The sequence below is a fragment of the Mustela lutreola genome, chromosome 3 (assembly GCF_030435805.1).
Source record: "Mustela lutreola isolate mMusLut2 chromosome 3, mMusLut2.pri, whole genome shotgun sequence".
Lineage (NCBI taxonomy): Eukaryota > Metazoa > Chordata > Mammalia > Carnivora > Mustelidae > Mustela > Mustela lutreola.
In genome coordinates this window covers 42,812,366-42,832,922 of record NC_081292.1, presented here as the reverse complement: position 1 = coordinate 42,832,922, position 20,557 = coordinate 42,812,366, and the positions used below count along the sequence as shown (strand labels likewise).

General features: G+C 42.1%; 2 long non-coding RNA genes across 3 annotated transcripts in view; one reads left to right on the top strand and one right to left on the bottom strand.

Annotated features, from left to right (window-relative positions):
• Positions 1-16,117, top strand: part of LOC131826608 (uncharacterized) — a 36,914-nt gene extending 20,797 nt beyond the window's left edge. The window contains exon 3 of the long non-coding RNA XR_009351678.1: positions 15,493-16,117. This is a non-coding gene — a long non-coding RNA (uncharacterized LOC131826608). The remainder of the gene's footprint in view (positions 1-15,492) is intronic.
• The window catches only part of LOC131826607 (uncharacterized), a 204,234-nt gene that overhangs the window by 93,669 nt on the left and 90,008 nt on the right, over positions 1-20,557 (bottom strand). The window lies entirely within an intron of this gene.

The following is a 20,557-nucleotide window of genomic DNA, read 5'->3' as shown; positions in this document are numbered from 1 at the left end:
CTTTAGTTCAAATTCTAACTATACAATACCCATGGTCCTAACCTCTTTGATAGAATAAAACAAATTAGCTGCCAGAGGAAGACTATAAAGGGCGTGGCTTGAGAGTGTGGATTGCATCCCCTCTGTGATAGGGAAGGCTGTGTGAGAGCCGTTGGACTTCACCTAGACTGTGAGGACTGAGAAAGAACTGAATTTATGCTGATAGGCCAGTGGGTCATCCCAGGCGAGGGGACAACTACAGCAAAGACACTAAAGTGGGAATGTACAGAACACATGGAGGGAAAGGTTCAGCGTGGCCAGATGTATGGGTCAGCCCAAGTAGCATCACTTGGTGCCAGAGCACAGTGGGTGGGCCTCAGTACAAACTTTGGGATTTGCTACGGGGGAGTAAGTGGAGAGCCTGCATCAAGCAACTGGTCAAGGTGAGCCAGGGAAACGGGACACACTTCTGTTGACTAGAGTTCGGCTTCAAGCAACCAACTCACATATTCAAACTAACATCAGACATTAAATATTGAATTGGAAAAACCATAAGGGTTTTTCAATAATTAGTATCACATAAGCTGAACCATAATTGATGTCAAAAAAGAGTGATATTCCAGATAAGTCTTCGGTTATTTCTGAAGGATACCACCTCTGCTCTTTATTTCAAAGGAAACAGCGACTTGCTTTGGCCAGGTGCCAACGTTGTGCATCAGAGAACACTAACATCCCTGCCCTCCAGGAACTTAAGGACCATGGGAGAATTGACAGGCTACTTTATTGTTCATGGGATTTGCTGCCCCTCCCTCCTGTGGGAATATATGTCTCCACTTAGGATGGCTTTGGCTAAGGGAATACAGGTAGAAGCAATGTTTCTAGGCAAAAGCATTAAAGCTAAATGTGATCATATTTACACATGGAATCTTAAAAAACAAACAAGCAAAAGGAACTGACAGCCATCAACAGATGAATGGATAAAGAAGATGTGGTATATATACACAATGGAATACCATACAGCCATCAAAAGAAATGAAATCTTGCCATTTGCAACAACATGAATGGAACTAGAGGGTATTATGCTGAACACAATAGGCCAATCAGAGAATGACAATTATCATACGATCTCCCTGATATGTGGAATTTGAGAGGCAGGGCAGGGGATTGTGGGGGATAGAGAAGGAAAAAATGAAACAAGGTGGGATCGGGAGGGAGACAGACCATAAGAGACTCTTTAATCTCACAAAACAGAGGGTTGTTGGGGAGAGGGTGGCTGGGTTATGGACATTGGGGAGGGTATGTGCTAGGGTGAGTGCTATGAAATGTGTAAACCTGACAATTCACAGACCTGTACCCTGGGGCAAATAATACATTATATGTTAATAAAAATAATTAATTTTAAAAAATGAATTGACAGACACAGGAAAAAGAATACTGGTGGTTTTGCCGGGGGCAAGGGCTGGGGAGGGGGAAGGTGACCCAAAGACATAGACTTCCTAGTTACAAAATAAATAAGTCCTGGAGATGTAATGCATGGCAGGATGACTACAGATGATAATTCTGTATTGTATAAAGTTCTCACCACAAGAAAAAATGTTTAACTGTGTGTGCTGAGAGATGCTAATTAGACTTGTTATAGTGATCATTTCATAGTATATACATATTTCAAATCATTACATTCTACACTTGAAACTAACATGCTATAGGTCAGTAATATCTCGACTTTTTTTTAATTTAAAATTTTTATTTAAATTCAATGTAATTATCATATAGTCTATTTTTAGTTTCAGGGGTAGAATTTAGTGATTCATCAGTTGCATATGCCCTTTAACATCTTTTCTTAAGAGGGCATTTGATTCTCTATATGATGTGTGCTTTCTAGTGCAGTTTTGTCATGGTGTAATAAATAACTGTCCTCATAGATTCTTTTTTTTTTTAATTCTTTTTTAAATTTATTTATTTTTATTTTTTATAAACATATAATGTATTTTTAGCCCCAGGGGTACAGGTCTGTGAATCGCCAGTTTTACACACTTCACAGCACTCACCACAGCACACACACACCCCAATGTCCATAACCCCACCCCCCTCTCCCGGCCCCCCCCCCACCCCATCTCGACTTTTTTTAAAAGGCCAAATGTGTACTTTGCTGTGATTTCCCTTTTTCCTTTGCTGTGAGCCCAGAAATATCCCAGAAAGAAATGGGGGTTGCTCTCTATGTGCATGGACCCTGCTAAGGAACAGAGCCATAGCCAACTCATGACGGAAAGGCAACATGAGCAGGGAGGCAACCTTTGCTGCTGCAAGCCAGGAGGATACCGAGGTCATTTGGCGTAACTTAGATAAGCTGTCTGATACAGCAAACTAAGATGAGAGCATACATAATCACCATATTAGGTCAGGCCCATAGGAGAAATAAGGGATTGCAAAGGAGGAAAACATCATTTAAGCCGAGATCACATCAGCAGCAGCCCAGCCAAAACATTCTTTTTTTTTTTTTTTCCAAGTGGCTTTTTGTTTTGTCTCGCTTGACTTTGCTTTACGTTTAGCGCGGAGTGAAACAGAGCTCTGACAACTGCTGACTCAGCTGGCCTGAGCACACCAACCATCCTTCCCTCGTTCTCTCCTTTGCACCTGACCCTCGGTCCCCACACACTTTAAAGGTCTGTCGTCAAGGACCAGCGGAAGTGCTGCGAGGCAGTGAGTAAGCCGCTCATTCCCTATGCACACCTTCCTTGAGCATCTGCCCCGTGCAGGCTACATGAGCCCCGGAGACTCAGAGATGGAAGAAGACTCCCCGTCTAGTCCCCAGTTAGTCCCCATCTGAAGCTTCTCCACATAGAGTAAAAGCTCAGCCCAGAGCCGCTCAATCCCAGTGGATTTACCTGCATACTCGGGGCTACCAAAGGGCATGTGGCACATGAGAGAGAGAAAGAGAGCTAAAGGACCCGGGCATGGCAGAATGGAGGAGTGGTATCAGGAAACACTTCCTGGATGAAGTGAAACCTGAACTCGCTGTCGAAGGAAGAAAAGGGGTGAGCCAGACTAAGGGAAGAGGGAACCACCACTCTCAAAAGGGCAGAGTGGTGAGGCTCTGGAGAGCTGCCCTGTCTGGACAGAGAGTGAGACAGGAGGGTGGGGCAACAGACACGGGAAGGCCCTAGAAGCCGCAAGAAGAAGTCTGGATTTTATCCCACAGCCAGTCAGAACGCTGGGGTGCGGTATGGTCAGATTTGCATTTTGGAAAGATTTCCCTGGCAGCTCCAAGAAGGAAGGATGTGAGAGGGGCTGGCGGCTCTTGGAGCGGGGAAGTTAGTCGGAAAGCCCTTTCTATAACCCAGGTGAGAAACTGGGAGGGTCTGCACTGAGACAGGACCTGTTTTCTGCTCTGAAATATGACGGAAACAGAGATGCTCAAAGACATGTAAGGAGGGAATGAGCTCACAGCTGGTCAAGTGCAAGACCAGCAAGGAAGCACCCAGGCTTTTCTGTCCCACTCGGCCTCCGTGAAGACCTCTGACCTTTTTACATTCATATTCTAGCTTTTACGATTAAGTTCCAAACTCAGAACTTGATTACTTATAAAAGTATTCTCCTACTCTTTTCCTCTTTTGAGGTGCCTTGGTCCATTCATACTTGTAAATACTTTCCTGACAAATGTGTCCCTTCACTCATTCACACCACAAATGTTTACTGACGACCCATGAGGTAGAAGGTACTGTTCTAAGGGCGGGGTAGATAAGAAGAAAAAAACAAAGTCCATGCCTCATGGTACTGGCAGCCTGCATGATAAATATATAAACACATACATGATTACAAAATGCAGATCTCTCTGAATGAACAGGAGCAGAATGACAAATCAAGAATAGCAGCTGTACATGGAAATCACAGAAATGTCCTGGAAGCCTCACCCAAAGAAGTCAATCAGTTGAGATGTAGGCATTAGTATATTTACATTTAATTTATATCAGTATCATTCTTAAAAAAAAAAAAAAAAAAAAAAAAAGGTGTTGGTACATCTAGGCTGGTACCATTACCTCAAACCACTAGCATTTAAAATACAAGGTCACCTTCTCCAAACAGCAAGCAAGGCCTCTAGTTGAAGGGGCAGGAGTGGAAGGTTGGCATGAGGGAATTCTAGCCCTTTCTGTCTCTGGGCTCACTGAGGCCATAAAGCCCCAGGGGATCTCTGCGAAGGGCTCACTGGAGCACTTACTTCAATATAATTTTTTAAGATTCGGTTTCTGTATTTGTCAGAGAGAGAGAGCACAAGCAAGGAGAGCAGCAGGCAGAGGGAGAGGGAGAAGCAGGCTCCCCACTGAGCAGGGAGCCCGATGCGGGACTCGATCTCAGGACCCTGGGATCATGATGTGAGCTGAAGGCAGTTGCTTCACAGACTGAGCCCCCAGATGTCCCACTTACTCTGGTATTGATTGAGCCTCTCAAGCAGGTCTCGCAAGAGGCTGTGGTGAGGCTGGGTAAGGGTGATACACTAGGGGCTGAGTTCTGAAGTTAGACTGACGTGCACAATTGTGACTCCTTTTCATGAAACAGAACCAAAATCCTTATTGATGCTTTGTTTTTAAAATATCACCAGTTAAAGAGACACTTAGTGAGTTCTGCCTTCGTCCCAAGTTCTCTTTGTTTATAGCTTGAAGATGGAAATTCCAGGTCACTCACCCAACAGCCTTAGGGCCGGGCCTTTCTGCAGCGGCCTTTTCAGAGGAGCTCCTGTCACCTAAAGATAAAGAGTGTCTGCTAGAGAGCTGAGCCCAGGTCCCTGGCGGTCCCGCTGGACTCATGGCTTTTCTGCAGATTGTGGAGTCTGCTGACAACAGGGCTCTGGCCATCCGCCCACAACCAGCAGGCCAGGGACCACCCTGAGCCATCGGCCAACAAGGGTGGCTTTAAACCACTGACCAATAGGTAGAAGACCCTGTACTTGATCTTGGCTCCTCCACACCACCTCTTCATCTGTCACCATTTCCCGAGGCCCAATAATTTGATAAAAAAGGATTTGATTAAGTGCAAGATTGATGAGGTTCCACACTGAGACAAATGGTAATTCAATAGAAGCCCATTCTAGAAAAAGGGCTAGAATATGAACCAAATTCTCTATTTCTTTATCTACATCTCGACATTCACACACACACACACACACAGCCCGTTTGGCAACTTGTCACTCAGAAAGACTAATGATAATTATTCATTTTGCACATTTGGCAGATATAATGGGACACTACTTTGGCAGTGATCAAAAATCATCTTCCTTTATAGTTCTTAATCAAAAATTTATTTCCCATTGACTAACCCCAGGAAAAGGTTATCAGCTACTTCAGCCTGTACTTATTTCACGACTAACAAGAGATCCTTTTCTCTCCCATTCTCAGCAATGCAGAATTACCATCATTCCCAAGACCTCTTTGGGTTCCTTGACCAGAAGAGGCATTTAGCTGTGTCATCCATGATGTATTGCACATTTAATTGCACTATGCAGCTATTCAAAAAGCATTCAGAAGTAATCATTTAGCATTAATATCCCAGGGCAATCCAAGGTCACAGTACATTAAAAACTAATTCACAGTGGTTCAAGAATGCATTTTTCATATATGGAGTAACATAATTCTTTTATGATAAAAATGATAGTGGTGTAACAGAATGATGAGATACAAGATATTCTGAATATCCATCATTGGACCTACTGTACAAATGGCAAAGTCAGACCTTTGTTCTTCTCATAACTCAACATACCACCAACCTGTATTAAACACTATTGACCATGTTAACCTTTTATAAAACCGACCATGTTTTAAGGAGCAACAGCTCCTTATTTATTATCATAGACAATACAAGCATTTAATACTCATTGTGATAATTTCACTCTGAAACTGTATTACCTTTTCTTCTCTGTAGTCATTCTATATAAAATTATAATAACCCCATGGGTAACTAAAAGCTTTTTAAACATTTCCCTGTGTGTGTATGTGTGTGTGTGTGTGTGTATCCTATCAACTGTCTTCCAGGAATGCTGTGGGAGATGAAATCATTATAACTTGCATCAAACATCTATCATGCTACAATAATAGTCCCAAGGCAACAGGCCCTCCACACAACATAGAATGGGCAGGCTCCACCCTCCAGAACCTACCATCTCTCACACCTCATACCATTAGCAGTGTTGTACCACACTTCGCTGCCATTCGGCAGGCAACACATCAGGAATTATTTCAGCACTTCACAGGCAATATTGTCACTTGTTAATATGCTAATCTCTGCATCCAAAGATACCAGATTACATTACCAAGCCAATGTGTTTTTTTCCCCTATTTCTTTATATTTCACTTTCCCAAATCCATCTTTCCAATCATTCCATCTAGACTGGACAGAAGCCCTAAGTTTTGTCCTCTTCAGACGGTCATTCAAAATGACCAACAAGTATCATCCCCACCTTGCATTTAGGACACTGTTCTAGATCCCAAGTGTGAGCTGAGATTGGGCATACACCTATAATGGAGATAAGATATCAAATCACAAAGCACAAATAAAAGTGTAAGTTTGGCCAGCGATAACAGAAAACTGGAACAGGTACCACATGACTTTGGTCAATGAACAGTGCAGATGTTCAAGTGCTGAGTTTGGAAGCAAGAACACGACTGGCCTCCACCTGTCCTTTCCGTCAGCCTCTAGGATGGCCCTGTTACAGCCCCTGGAACATGTGCTCATGGCTCACCCCCTCAGCTGCCTTTCTCCAGACTCCTGAGAAGTTCTTTTTCTGGAACTGCAAGGGAAAGGAAGAGCCCTAAGAATCTGATGACATAAGAGACATGAATGGGATCTGGGAAACTATCCCACAGGTAGGTGAGCAACAGGAGAGATCATTTAAACTTTTAGAAACCTCTATTTCCAAACAATTTTTAACACAAAAAGCCAGATTTGGGTAAATTAGGGAAACCAGTAGTTCTGACTGCATGTACTTTAAATAGGAAGTGTAACTATCTGTGTAACTATCAGCTTTCCTAGCTGCAGTCCCTAAATCCACAGGCCAATGAAACCTGGGGGATTCCTCAAAACACATGAACAAGGTGCTTGGGCCTCCTCTCTCTCCTCTTGGTGATGAGAGCTGAAACATTTCTCCCTCCCATTCTTCCTTTTTTTTGCTTCTTCCCTTTTCTCTTCCTCTTACCTGATTCCTTACCAATGTGCTTTGAGGACTAGAAGGATCATACCAAACTTAGAAAGGAAGACATTAGAAGAAATGGAATAAAATACAGTTGGTGAGCCAAAAATTTCACAAAGGAGGCATGGCTACATTAGTTCAATCTCCACTGTTTCCAAGTAGCCCGGCTTCTCCATCACAGATCCTTGGGAAAACCAGTAAGATTGACTAAAACAAATAAACTGAACATTAGCACTGATTGCGGTCTGCATTGTAACATTTCTCATTTAAAGACCATCTTAAATGTGCACATCCTGGCCCCTCTCACCCTCTGATCCTACCCTCCTATCAACCAGCAGTCTCAGACAAACCTTATACAGAGTCTTAGCCATATATTGACCTCCCTCAAGAACAGAGCAAGGGAAGCAGGGCTTCCTAATAAAATAAGTTCTTTATAAAACGAAGTAACTTCAATAATTTCTTCAGGCACATTTATTGTTATCCCCACTCCCCCTCCCAATAGCATTAATATCATCAAAATCTCCATGAGTCTGTATCCCTAGCAAATGATACAGAAAGAAGAGAGCAGGAAACTGGACAAAGTTGCCAATCCTGAGTTCTACTGTCTGTCACAATCAAGCCTCCTGATAGCATACACGTCACTGAAACACTCTGGGTCTTCTTTTCATCATCTCTAAGATGAAAGTGTTGGGATAAGCTCTCTAGTCTCCCTTCTAGATTTAATTTTCTATAATTTTTATTCTAATTTAAAACATTATCACTGGATAAAACCTACCCACTTGGACAGAACTGATCGTGGAAAAGTTGATTCAGACATTAGCACTTAAAAGCTAAGAGGATAGTCTTAGCTTAAATATGAGGGTACCTTAAATATGAAGAAACTGGAGTTCTAAACAGTTTAATTACTTGCCTGACCAAGGTCAGTAAGTTTATGAGCAGTGGGTTCAGTAATCAAATTCTGATAGGCTTGAACAAAGACTATGGGGTTGGATTTGGATTTTAACTGTGGTTGAACTAATTGTTATGTGACCTTAGGCAAGTTGCTTAAGCTCTCTGAGCACTAATTATTACAAGCGGTAGTAATATGTTGCCTACATCTCAAGATTGTTATGACTTAACACAGGTGAACAATACCTAGTTAGTTCTCGACACATAGTAGGGGTGCAGAAGAGTTAGCTTCTTTTCTTAGCTCCTTCATGCTCTCATGGTGTGCCAAAGGGAAGTATTAGGTCTAATGCTGAGTACTTGTTAGCAGCCATCGTTGTAGCGTCTGGTGGACTGGAATTTAATCTCTGTGTCCTACTGCCCTCTTCTGGATCTTGAACATCAGATCGACTTGTGAATTCAGTTTATTGGTTCCTAATTGAGCAAACCCTGAACGTGACTCTCTAATGCCTACTCCAGAGATGCAATGGAAGCAATTGCTAGATGCAACAGGTGTACATTTCCAGCAGAAAAGATAACGTGATGACTCACCACCATAGCTGGTCTGTTGCAGTTCTGATGAAGTGGCTTAAAGCACACTTTCTCTCATGTGAGTGCCAGGTACTCTAACGTTTGACAGTTCCAAGTTACTCACAAACAGTGACCAAATCTGTGGCGAAACAGATGTAAGTAAGCCGCACATTACTTGGAGACTGGCTTGGAAGGGAATCCTAACCTAATTAAGGTTTGTCGTAGCTCCTAGACTAACTATTCTAGGAGCCATTTGGCTTTAGTGCATATTTCTGCAAGCTTTTAAACCTTTAATTATATTTATTCACACAAATATAATCCATCTGTTTCTAATTCACTTACATCTTTTGTAACAAACTGTTTTTTTATAACAAGTTCATGTCCAAAAAGCCAAAGACATGCTTGTAAGTGGTTCAAATGTTTGGAAGTTTTTCTTAGGTAAACATGGTGAAATGTATCAAATGCATTATAAAATATTTGAGGTTCAAGTAGTAGGCATATCAAAGAACAATTTACAGAGATTTGAAATATTGGAGAGTAATACTCATATCAGGCCAACACTAAGATTCAAATTTCTATCTAAAACGAACCAAAAAGAAATACTCTGTTGTGCTACCTGATGGTCTACCACAGGTATAAGCATATGGGTAACCCAAATTATATTTTTGAGAAAAGCGCAGAAACAACTAGGCAGTATCTTAGACTTTTCACACTCGAGATTAATTTTTAAGTTGGCTGTATGCGATATCATTACAACTTCAGAAAAAAATAATAACTCTTGACTTGGAATAGTAGATGGGTTAATGGGTTTGATGGACAGTTGAATGGTTCAACAGAAGTGATACCCTTAGAATTTTTTAAATTCAGTATATTTTTTCCAATTATTTCCATGATCCACACATTCCAAACACAAATTATTTTTCTTTATTATTTCAAATATTTATTTCATGATCAACCATCTAAGTGGAGATATACATTGCCCTAAAAAGTAAGACAGTGCAAAATATTAAGTCAAATTACATTTGAAATATGCTAAAGAGAAATTATAAACATTCTGAAAATAATTTCTCCTACAAAATGAAGAATGGTTTTATGTGCCTAATTACAACCTTATTTGTGTTTTATAAATCTCTATTATCACACATTATATGTGTTTAAAGACTTTGAATTCTGATGCCTCCAACTTTGCTTTTCTTTTTCAAAACTGCTTTGGCTATTCTGGGGCTTTCTGTGGTCCCCTACAATTTTGGAATTATTTGTTCTAGCTCTGTGAAAAATGCTACTGATATTTTGACAGGGAAAGCAAAGCTGGAGGCATCACAATTCTGGACTACAAGCTGTATTTCAAAGTTGTAAGCATCAAGACAGTGTGGTACGGACACAAAATCAGACACACAGGTAAATGGAACAGAATAGAAAACCTAGAAATGGACCCACAACTCCGTAGTCAACTAATCTTCAACAAAGCAAGAAAGATTATCCAATGGGGGGAAAAAAACAACAACAGTCTCTTCAACAAATGGTATTGAGGAAACTGAGCAGCAACAAGCAGAAGAATGAAACTGGACCACTTTCAGGGCACCTGGGTGGCTCAACAGGCTAAGCGTCTGCCTTCAGCTCGTGTCAGGCTCAAGTCATGATCAGTGTGTCTCCTTGCTCAGTGGAGAGTCTGCTTCTCCTTCTCCCTCTCCCCCTCCCCCTGCTTATGTTCTCTCTCTCTCCATCTATCTCTCAAATAAACAAAATCTCTAAAGGAAAAAAGAAAAGAAAAGAAACAGGACCACTTTATTACACCACACAAAAATAAATTCAAAATGGATGAAAGACCTGAATGTGAGACAAGAAACCATCAAAATTCTGAGGGAGAACACAGACAGCAATCTCTTTGACCTCAGTCATAAAAACTTCTTCCTAAACATGTCACTAGAGGTAAAGGAAACAAAAGAAAAGATAAACTACTGAGACTTCATCAAGGTAACCTTCTGCACAGTGAAAGAGACAGCCAACAAAACTAAAAGGCAATGTACAGAATGGAAGAAGATATTTACAAATGACATATCTGATAAAGGGTTAGTATCCTAAAGGTATAAAAAACTCAACACCCAAAAAGCAAATAATCCAATTAAGAAATGGGCAGAAGACATGAACAGACATTCTTCCAAAGAAGACATACAAATGGCTAATAGACATATGGAAAGATGCTCAACATCACACATCATCAGGGAAATACAAATCAGAACTACAATGAGATACCACTGCACACCTGTCAGAATGGCTAAAATTAAGAACACAGGAAACAACAGATATTGGCGAGGATACAGAGAAAAGAGAACTCTTTTACACTGTTGGTGGGAATGCAAACTGGTTCAGCCAGTCTGGAAAACAGTATGGAGGTTCCTCAAAAATAGGGGCACCTGAGTGGCACAGTTGGTTGAGTGGCCATCTCTTGGTTTTGGCTCAGGTGATCATCTCAGAGTTGCAAGATCCAAGTTCTGTGTCAGGCTCCATGCTCAGCGGGGACTTTGCTTAAGGCTCTCTCTCCCTCTCCCCGTGCCTCTCCCCCCACTCCTGATTTCTCTCTCTCTCTCGAATACATAAATCTTTTTAAAAAGTTAAAAACAGAACTACCCTACAACCCAGCAATTGTACTACTAGGTATTTATCCAAAGGATATAAAAATACTGATTTGAAGGGACACATATATCACAATGTTTACAGCAGCATCATCAACAATAGCCAAATTATAGAAAGACCCCAAATGCCCATCAGCTGATGAATGATAAAGAAGATGTGGTATGTATATGCAATCGGGTATTATTCAGACATCAAAAAAAAATTTAAATCTTGCCATTTGCAATGAAGTGAATGGAGCTAGAGTACTACGCTAAGCAAAGTGAGTCAAACAGAGAAAGACAAATATCATATGATTTCACTTCATTGCAGAATTTAAGAAACAAAACAGATGAACATAGGGAAAGGAAGAAATAAAAGAGAGGAGGCAAACCACAAGAGGCTGTTAACTATAGAGAACAAACTGCGGGTTGCTGGAGGGGAGGTAGGTGGGGGATGGGCTAAATGAATGAAGAGGATGAAGGAGGCCCTTGTTGTGATGCGCACTGGGTGTGGTAAATAAGTGATGAATCACTAAATTCCACTCCTGAAACCAATATTACACTATATATTAACGAACTATATATTAACTAACTATAATTTAAATAAAAGCTTGAAATATAAATAAATATATAAATAAGTAAATAAGAGGACTTTGCAGATTAGTATTATTAGAAAACACTAAGACATGCCCTTGTTTAGACCTGACATTCACAGAGGAGAAATAGTATTTCCAACACCACCTAGCAAAGAAGGCATGGAGTAGGAGCCAATCTCAGGACGGCAGACACTACACCTCCACTATGTAGCCTTCTGATGTACGCACACAAGCGTACACACATACACACACACACACAATTCATATAACCATATACCCATCCTGCAAACACAAATGGACTATAATCAAGACCTGTATCAAAAATCATCTTCTTAACAAATCCCCCCCCCATACTCCAACAAAATGAATGGTCCTTTTCTCTGGTACCCAACCCACTTGTTCATTCTTCTCTCATGGCCTTTATTGCATTATAATTATTGTTTATATGGCTGTCACTTATATCCAGACTATGAACTCGGCAAAAGTAGAGGCTCTATGTCCTATTCAGATTTTTATCCCAAACATCTAGCCTGATGCCTAGAACACATCACAGTAGATGCTTCAGGAAGCGTGGTTGCAAACAGGATAACTTGTTTGAAATTCTCTGGTTCTTTTGTCTGTGTGTTAGACGCTAAACATCGGGGTCAGCTGACTTCTAAAACACTTCTCCACACCCAGACAACAGCCATCTCACAGTTAAGTCAGTAGAAGTGGTGAGCTTTCAGTAACAGAGGGCATTCAGCCATAGACTGGGTGACAACTTGATGGGACCTGAACCATGAAACAGGTAATCGGGTTTGATAACCTTTCAGGTTCCTTTCAGGTTCCTTTCAGACATGACCTCCTGTGATTCAATAGAGGATGCTTCCTTTCTCATCTGCTCATTTACCTTTTGACTACTTTGTGAGAACGGCCAAGGCAATGACATGGAATTCTTGAATTCCTGAGATGTTCTGAAACAACTAGGGAAGCTAAAATATGCTTGTGAGGTAGATCCTACCTATAACTCACCCAGGAAACTGGGTTAGACTATGTCCTCGCTCCCTTGACAGCTCCTAAATTCTAAAGTTACTCATCATTTTTCACTGATTTTGACTTAGACTCTCTTTCATCTTTCCCAGCCAGGGCTCCTTCTCTCAGTTCTGTTGGCTTTCTTCCACCACACAGACTCCCCGACAAGCTCCAGAGCCGGCACAAGCAGTACTGTATTGGAGGCACTGTGCTGGGCACTTCCTATCTGTTATGTTGTTCTGCTCCTAACAAGTGAATACACTGCAATTCCCACATTAAAGGATCAAGGAACTAAAACGAAGAAACACGCCCCATGACTACCACTAAAAAATGGCGGAGCTGCAATCCAAGCCCGTGGCTTTCCTACTCCAGAGTGCATGTCCTTAACCTCTAAGCCAGTGTTTCTCCAACTCTGCTGCACACACAGGTCATCTGTGCACCATGATTAGAAACAGATCCTGATTCAGTTGATCTGAACTGGGACCTAAAGTTCCACATTTCTAGCAAGTTCCCAGGTGGATCTGTTGGCCCTCTGATGACTCTTTGAACAGCAAGGGATGATGCCTTTGCCCTTCCCTTGCCTTCAGGCTTTGAACAACTAGCTCTCTTCGGTTCCCCTGCCTCCAGATTTGGCAGACACCAAGAAGCTAACTTGAGGGCTCAGTGGGTGGGTTCACCATTTCGGGAACACACACTCCAGCCCATGTAATAGTTAGCGACCGACGGGGATGACAGGCACCAGGACACACCACACAGAGGTCCCCAGCAAGCAGCTTCAGCCCGCTAAAGAATGGAGAGAAAGTGTCAGGACTCTTTCTTCTCCGGCCTGGACCCACCAGAATTTAACTTTAACATATCAAAAGCAAATAAATAAAGGAGGCATCGGTCTATTTTACAATACAATATCCATAAAGAGCTACTTTTTAATGCAGTTGATGTTAAAATGTAAATTTTTTTAAGCTAAACAAGAATACCAACACCGAAGGAAGATCAGGACAAGTAAATTTAATGACTTAATGTTGCACAATATAAAATCATTCCACTTGAATAACTTTTAATTAATTATAGTGCATATATGCCAATTATGCCTGATTTATTAAGAGAAGTTCAGCAGCACTGGCTCCTGATATATAACACTGGTTGCCATGGTATCCAAGCTTTACAAGGACATCTTAAGGATCATGATGCTAGTGTCAGGTGGTAAGTTTGACCTTCTGGGGGTTTAATGATAGATGACTGTCCTGTTGAAAATACCTCAGGCACAAGGTAGAAGCATAAAGGTTGTACAGATATTCAGCTTCTTATTTTATTGGAGTTTGTGCATCAGCAGCCATAAATATAAGATTGTGCATGTACATGAGGGTATACACACGTGCATACGGCTTCACGCATGAGACCTGTGCTTGATCAGCACCTTCTGTCGTCCTCACCAGGTCCTGACAGGAATCCATCCATACGCCAGACCTCAGCTTACCCATCAAAACCTACCCAGCCTATGCCCCACTTCCCCCAGGACTGCTCTTCTCACAGGGATGACTGAACAGCCAGAAGTCTTCGGACAGCATTGCAGCGAACACACGCAGTCATCCCCACCAGAGAACGCCATGGCTCCGTGGCATGGCTTCGTCAAAGATTCATGCCTTCAGCAGGCTCCCAAGATTTCTTGGGAAATTTTAATGGCATGGAAAGTGTCTTTCAAATTCCAAGAACAAACCTAGAGATGAGTTGAAGGTTTCAAACCCACCACAACCACCTGAGGAGCTGTTCTCTCTACCTTTCTGTTAAAAAGAAAAAAAGAAAAAAAAAAAAAGGAGGAAACATCTGCTTTCTGTGCCAAGTCTCAAACATGTCAATGAAGATTGTCACGTGAAGAGAAGACAGTCCCCGTACCTATGTGTTCTTTCATTATGGCTGTGCTGCCTTTATCGTCGTCATTCCCCTGCTCGCTTTCCAAAACTATCAGTGCTTGTAGAAGCAGTTCTGGTTTTAGTCTCTGCCAGGGATGGCTACTGGGGTTACTGGGACTGGGGATATGGATGCAGGTATAGCTGAAGGAGAGAAAGAAGAAAAAGTAAAGAAGTAAGTTGTAGCTCTTCATGAGTTAATGAATAGCTCAACATACTTCCCGTAAGGTCATCCTATCCTTTAAAAAAATCGTTCTCTCGGATATTTTCTTTCTGTTCACATTCCCTTTCCCCATGAGTCCCAGCTGGCTGTCTCTGAGCTTTATAGGAAGCCTCAGCCCCAGGGTTGCAGAGGACGGCTCTAGCCCACTTCAGCAAGGAGGCCTGGGAACTGCGAACCCTGGAAGAATGATCCTCTGTCTGCAATTATTGTTATAAATGTTCCTCTGGAACTCACTAGTGGCCGTATGGTCTTTAGTTTTTATTTGAGAACATTCTTGGCTTGTTTTCTATTAAAGGCAAGGCAGGCAGAGAGCATAGTAAATGAAAAGATATTTCCAGCCGGGTTCTCAGCGAGATTTACTTTTCAGTAAATAAAATACCCCTGGGAATAAACTGCTCATCCTTTGAGATGTATTACTATAGTTCCTATCATATCTGTCAATTCAGGAAAAGAGACAATTTGCTAAGTATCCTGTTTCCCTGGAAATTAATTCTTACGTGAACTGCTTCAACCACTTTGTCCTTTTACCTTCCAGATCAAATATAGATTCTTGGCCTCCTCTTCAGGGCTACCTGCCACGGCAGCTACTCGTTTCGAGACTCTCGCACCCTCTCGACAGGCTGAGCTGTGGCCAGCCATTCAGCTGCTTGCTGGCTCTCCTGCCTGTGTGTATGACAGCCTCTGACTCAACTGCTTCACCATTAACTCATTCCTTCCTGAAGATGACCCAGAATGATTAAACTAAAATGTTGATTCTTTCCTGGAACATGTCACCAACTCCTTCCTGTCTGCCTTAAGAGCAGGTAGACTGTTGTTGTCCATTTTCTATCCTTGGAATAGTCTTTGGTATTAAAAATGAACTACCACTGAGATCTACTTGAACTATCAATTCCTACCTGCTTCAACCCTGCCCCCAACACTCCGCCAGCAAGTACCGAAGTCAGCAGATTTAACCTTTGCTGGTACCCAAGTGATGGGGTTGTCTGAGCAACCATTTTTCCATTTCTGGGTTCTTAACCCTTTGAGAGCAGTCAATGGTGGCCAGAAGAGAATCAAAACCCCTGATCAGATTTATTGTTTCAAGAGCTGGACTGGAGAATATTGCAAGACTTCTCTCCTCCCTCCCTATCCCCCTAAGCAGCCTATAGCTAACTGGCAAACCTGGATCAAAGTGAGAAAAAATACAGTTCGGCCTAATAGAAGTCTGTGTATCTTGGTCTGTTTACCCCTGGAGACTGGGAGCACAGGTTTCCATGACGCCTGGGCTCAGGCAGGTCCAGCAGATCAAAGGGCAAAGAAAAAAAAAAAAAATGCAGGGGGCAGGTGCCATCTGTTACATCCATAAGATGATTCCACCCTAGAATTAACAAACAATTGCCAAGTCTTAGGTGCTTACGAACCCCGAGATTGATAGCTTGCTCATGTTCCGAGGCCATGTGGGGTCAGCTGCAATTCAGCTCCCCACCATCTCCACTCCAGACTTATTTATCTGGGACACTGTTAGTCAGAGGGCAGCCGGAAAGAAGCATAGCAAATCCTACCCTGGTGTTTAAAGCTGCTTTTCAGCAGTGATCCAATTCACCTCTGTGAATTGGAGTCAAGTCAATTCTTGGAGTCAAGAATTTGGTTTTGCTCAAAGATACAGGTATTTGGGGGCAACGACATGGGCAATCAGTTAAACATGCTTATATAATGGAGCCCCATAAAAACTCTGAACTCAAAGCTCAGGTGAACTCCCCTGGTGGTCAATGCTGCATGCGTATTGTCTCACATTAATGGTGGGAGGGTGAAATGTCCTGCATATAATGGACACTTTGCATTTGGAACCCTCCCAGACCTTACTCTAGCATGTCTTCCTTTAGCTAATTTTTCATCTGTATGTTTTTCCTAAAATAAACTGTAACCATGAGTACAGTAGCTTTCAGTGAGTTCTATGAGTCTTTCTAGCAAATATCAAACCCAAGAGTGGTTTGGGGAACCCCTAAACTTGCATTTGATGTCAGAAGCGAAGGTGGTCTTGTATGGACTTTTCCCTCAACTGTAGTTCCCCTATCTCCTTATAGCTGGTGACAGAAAGCTTGGGCAGAATTGGCAGTCTGGAGGACTGTGCCCTCAAACTTTGCAGCTTGTCTAACTTTGAGTAGCTTCCATTCACACTTCCTCAGCCAAAGCAAACCCAAGGCCACTGTCTTAATTCATTGGGGGAGGAATATATAACTCTCCTATAAGAAGGGTCATCACAGGAAAGGCAGCCACAGAAAAGAACGGGAAATGCTTTGAACAATAAAATCTACCACAACGAGTTGGGTAAGGAAATATAAAGACATGAACTAAAACGACATTGGAGAGATGACAGAAAGACCAGATATGATAGAACAAAATCAAGGAAATGAGATGTTTGATTCAATATGAGAGTAATGCCGTTGAAGTAAGAATCACTTATATTTGTAGGTAATTGCTGATACCATTCACTGAGTGGAAGAGCATTGGGGATAATAAGTTTAATACTGAACATGTTAATTTGAGCATCATCCAAGAAGGGGAGCTTGGTTCAATTATATGTCTAGAACTCAACAGAGAAATGACAGCTAGAGATAGGTTTAGAATTCATCTCCCCATAGGGCAAAGTTGAGTGCACGAGATCACTATGAGTATCTAGAATATTACATGGGGAGGGCTAAGGGGAGGGACTCCCAGGGCAATGCTTTCCTTGCACTTTTTCACCTCAGTACACATAGATATTTGTGCATCCCACTGGGGTAAACAGACAAGACAGCTCAAGTCTGGAGGCAACTAGCCTGGGGGCTCTGGCCACAGCAAGGACTAAGGGGATCACTGTTTCATGCTGGTTGGGAAGCTCAGTCCTATGGAATAAATGCATTTAGGCAGCTGGAAAAGAACAAAGAAAACCAGGAAGTAGCCACAGAAGAGAAAAGAACTGTTAGAAGGAACTTGAGAGAGTTTGCATAGAATGAAAACTGAAAGGTATAAGCCGGTTTGGGCAAAGAGTAAGTCGCTGATGAACTACAAGAAAAGGGTTTTGTGGAATGGTGATATGGAGTCATGACTTCGTGGGTTGAGGAACGAACGTGACGGGGAAAGGACAGAGCATGAGTAGAGACATGAGGGAGATCCGGTCTATGGAGGAGAAGAAAGACATTGGCAAGAACCAGAGTCTGTCATCAGGTTTATGGGAAGTTGTTTTGAGATGGGCAAGACCAGAGCCTTTCTCAAAGCTGAAGACAAAAAACCAAGGGAAAAGGGGAAGTTGACAAGAAAGAGAAGAAGTGGGTGATCTAGAAATAAGAACAGTCAGAGGATGGCACCCAGAGGCCAGACAGGCAGGAGGAAGGACAAATGTAGCCTTGAGGAATAAAAAAAGGAGGATTCATTGGAGCGGAAACAATGGAATCCTGGGCAGTGGGTGACAGTCCTGTGAGACTCTTTTCTCTCTGCAGGAAAAGTTTCTGTCCCCTGAGGGCATGACAGGTGTGAGACAGACAAGCCAAGCTGCACACGGTGCTTCACGTGATGTTCCATTAAACTGGGTGTAGACAAAATCTTGAATAATAGACTATTTGCTCAATGTGTCCTTTTTCACTCCATCCAAGGCCATTCCATGATTCACCTCCTCCATTTTCTTCCTGCCTCACTCTGTTCCAAACACATCAGCCTTCTTGTTAATCCCTGAATATGATAAGCATCCTCCTGACTCGGGGCCTTTGCACAAGCTATTCTTTCCATACAGAGCTGTGTCCAGCCACTGGCATGGCATCCCCCTTCAACTGCTTGAGACCTTGATTAAAAGCTCACTTATATGTTGGCTAATTAAATTCAAATAAAAAAAAAAAAACCACCTCACCCTATTTTAGAAGATTCCCTATTCAATTATTTTATAATAACACCCTTCCAGGATTCTCTTTATTCCTATCCTCCTTTCCATTTCTTTGCAAGACTTGTCCTCACTGACATATTTTTCATTTGATTGCTTGCTTAATGGGTGTTCCTTCGTCTAACCCTGATCCTAGAGCACAGAGATTTAGTCTGTTTTGTGACCTGTTCCACAACCAGTACCGAGGAGATTGCCTATAGCAAATACAGAACGGTCACTATTTGCTGATGGAATTCCAGCTCTCTCTCCTACTCTGTGTCTTCTTTAGAAAATGTCCCCTTTTCCCTCCTTTCCAGTGTCCCCCTTTCCAATGTCTCTGCCTCTTAACTTCCCTTTCTTTCCAGCAGATCAGGAAGGGATCTACCACCAGATAATTGTACAATCATCGCTTGATTACTCTTCAGTGTGATGAATTTGGGTCATTGGACCTTGACATATACATTTATAATTCCACTTTTATTTATAAGGGTGTAAAAAATTTTATTCTAAATTAAAATAAATTCCAGCATCATAAACTAAACTTTTCTCAAACAAAGCCATTTTATGTTAGCTATGGAATAAGAAAGTCAATGGAGAGGATGTCTGAGTGGCTCAGTCATTAAGCAGCTGCCTTCGGCTCAGGTCATGATCCCAGGGTCCTGGGATTGAGTCTTGCATTGGGCTCTCTGCTCCGTGGGCAGCCTGCTTCTCTGTCTCCCACTCCCACTGCTTATGTTCCCTCTTTCACTGTGTCTCTCTCGGTCAAATAAAGAAATAAAATCTTTAAAAAAAAAAAAAAAAGAAAGAAAGAAAAGAAAAAGTAAGTCAATGAAGAGAGTCTCTCCCCTAAATAATCCTGGCCTGTTAGGCACCATTTTAGAACCCTTTCTCTTACCGTCCCCGTTCTACCCAGCACTGCAGCAATCAGCTCTACAAGTACTCCCAACAACCCCACATAGGGAATAGCCCAGGAGAGCCTCACCTCAGGCCACCTGTGGGCCTCCTACCTTATAGCCATGTGTTCTTTCCAGATGGTGGCAGGCCCTACCGGGCATCCAAAACTGTATAGTCCAGAAATTCAAAAGAGTTTATAGCCTCAGGGTAAAAGTCTGGAGCCTGTGGATACATCCTTCCCCCATTCTGCCTCTGTTATGGAATTTTATGTCAGGATGAATCATAACCTACGTCTCACCCACATCTGATTTATGACAGGTAGGGGAGACTTTTGACTTTAGAGCTGATGCTAGGATGAATTAAGACTTTGGGGCTGTTGGCATGGAATACATGTATTTTGCACGAGAAAAGGACATGAATTTTGGAGAGCCAGGACAGAATGCTATGGACCAAATTGTGTGATTAAGTAGTAATTTTCTACTCTGTTTGCTTGTCTTGAGCATGGAAACCATCTGCAACACCGTCTATATTAACGTAACTTTACTATCCACCTGTCAGCATTCATTTGACTTTAATATTCCATGAAAATTTTGCCAGGAAGTTTTCCAAGAAAATAAAGTTGCATTGTTTTTGTTTCAGGAACATTCTGAAAATCCATTTCTCCATGCAATGAGAAACTCTAGGACCCCCGTCAGAGTTAAAAGCCCATCCCCCAGACAATAGGCCTCCCAACCTGACTCACTGCATGATGCTTCATCCTTTAAAATCCACTTGCTCATCCTAAATAGTCACATCATGAACTTTGCTCAATTCCAGTCAGATCCATATACGGAAA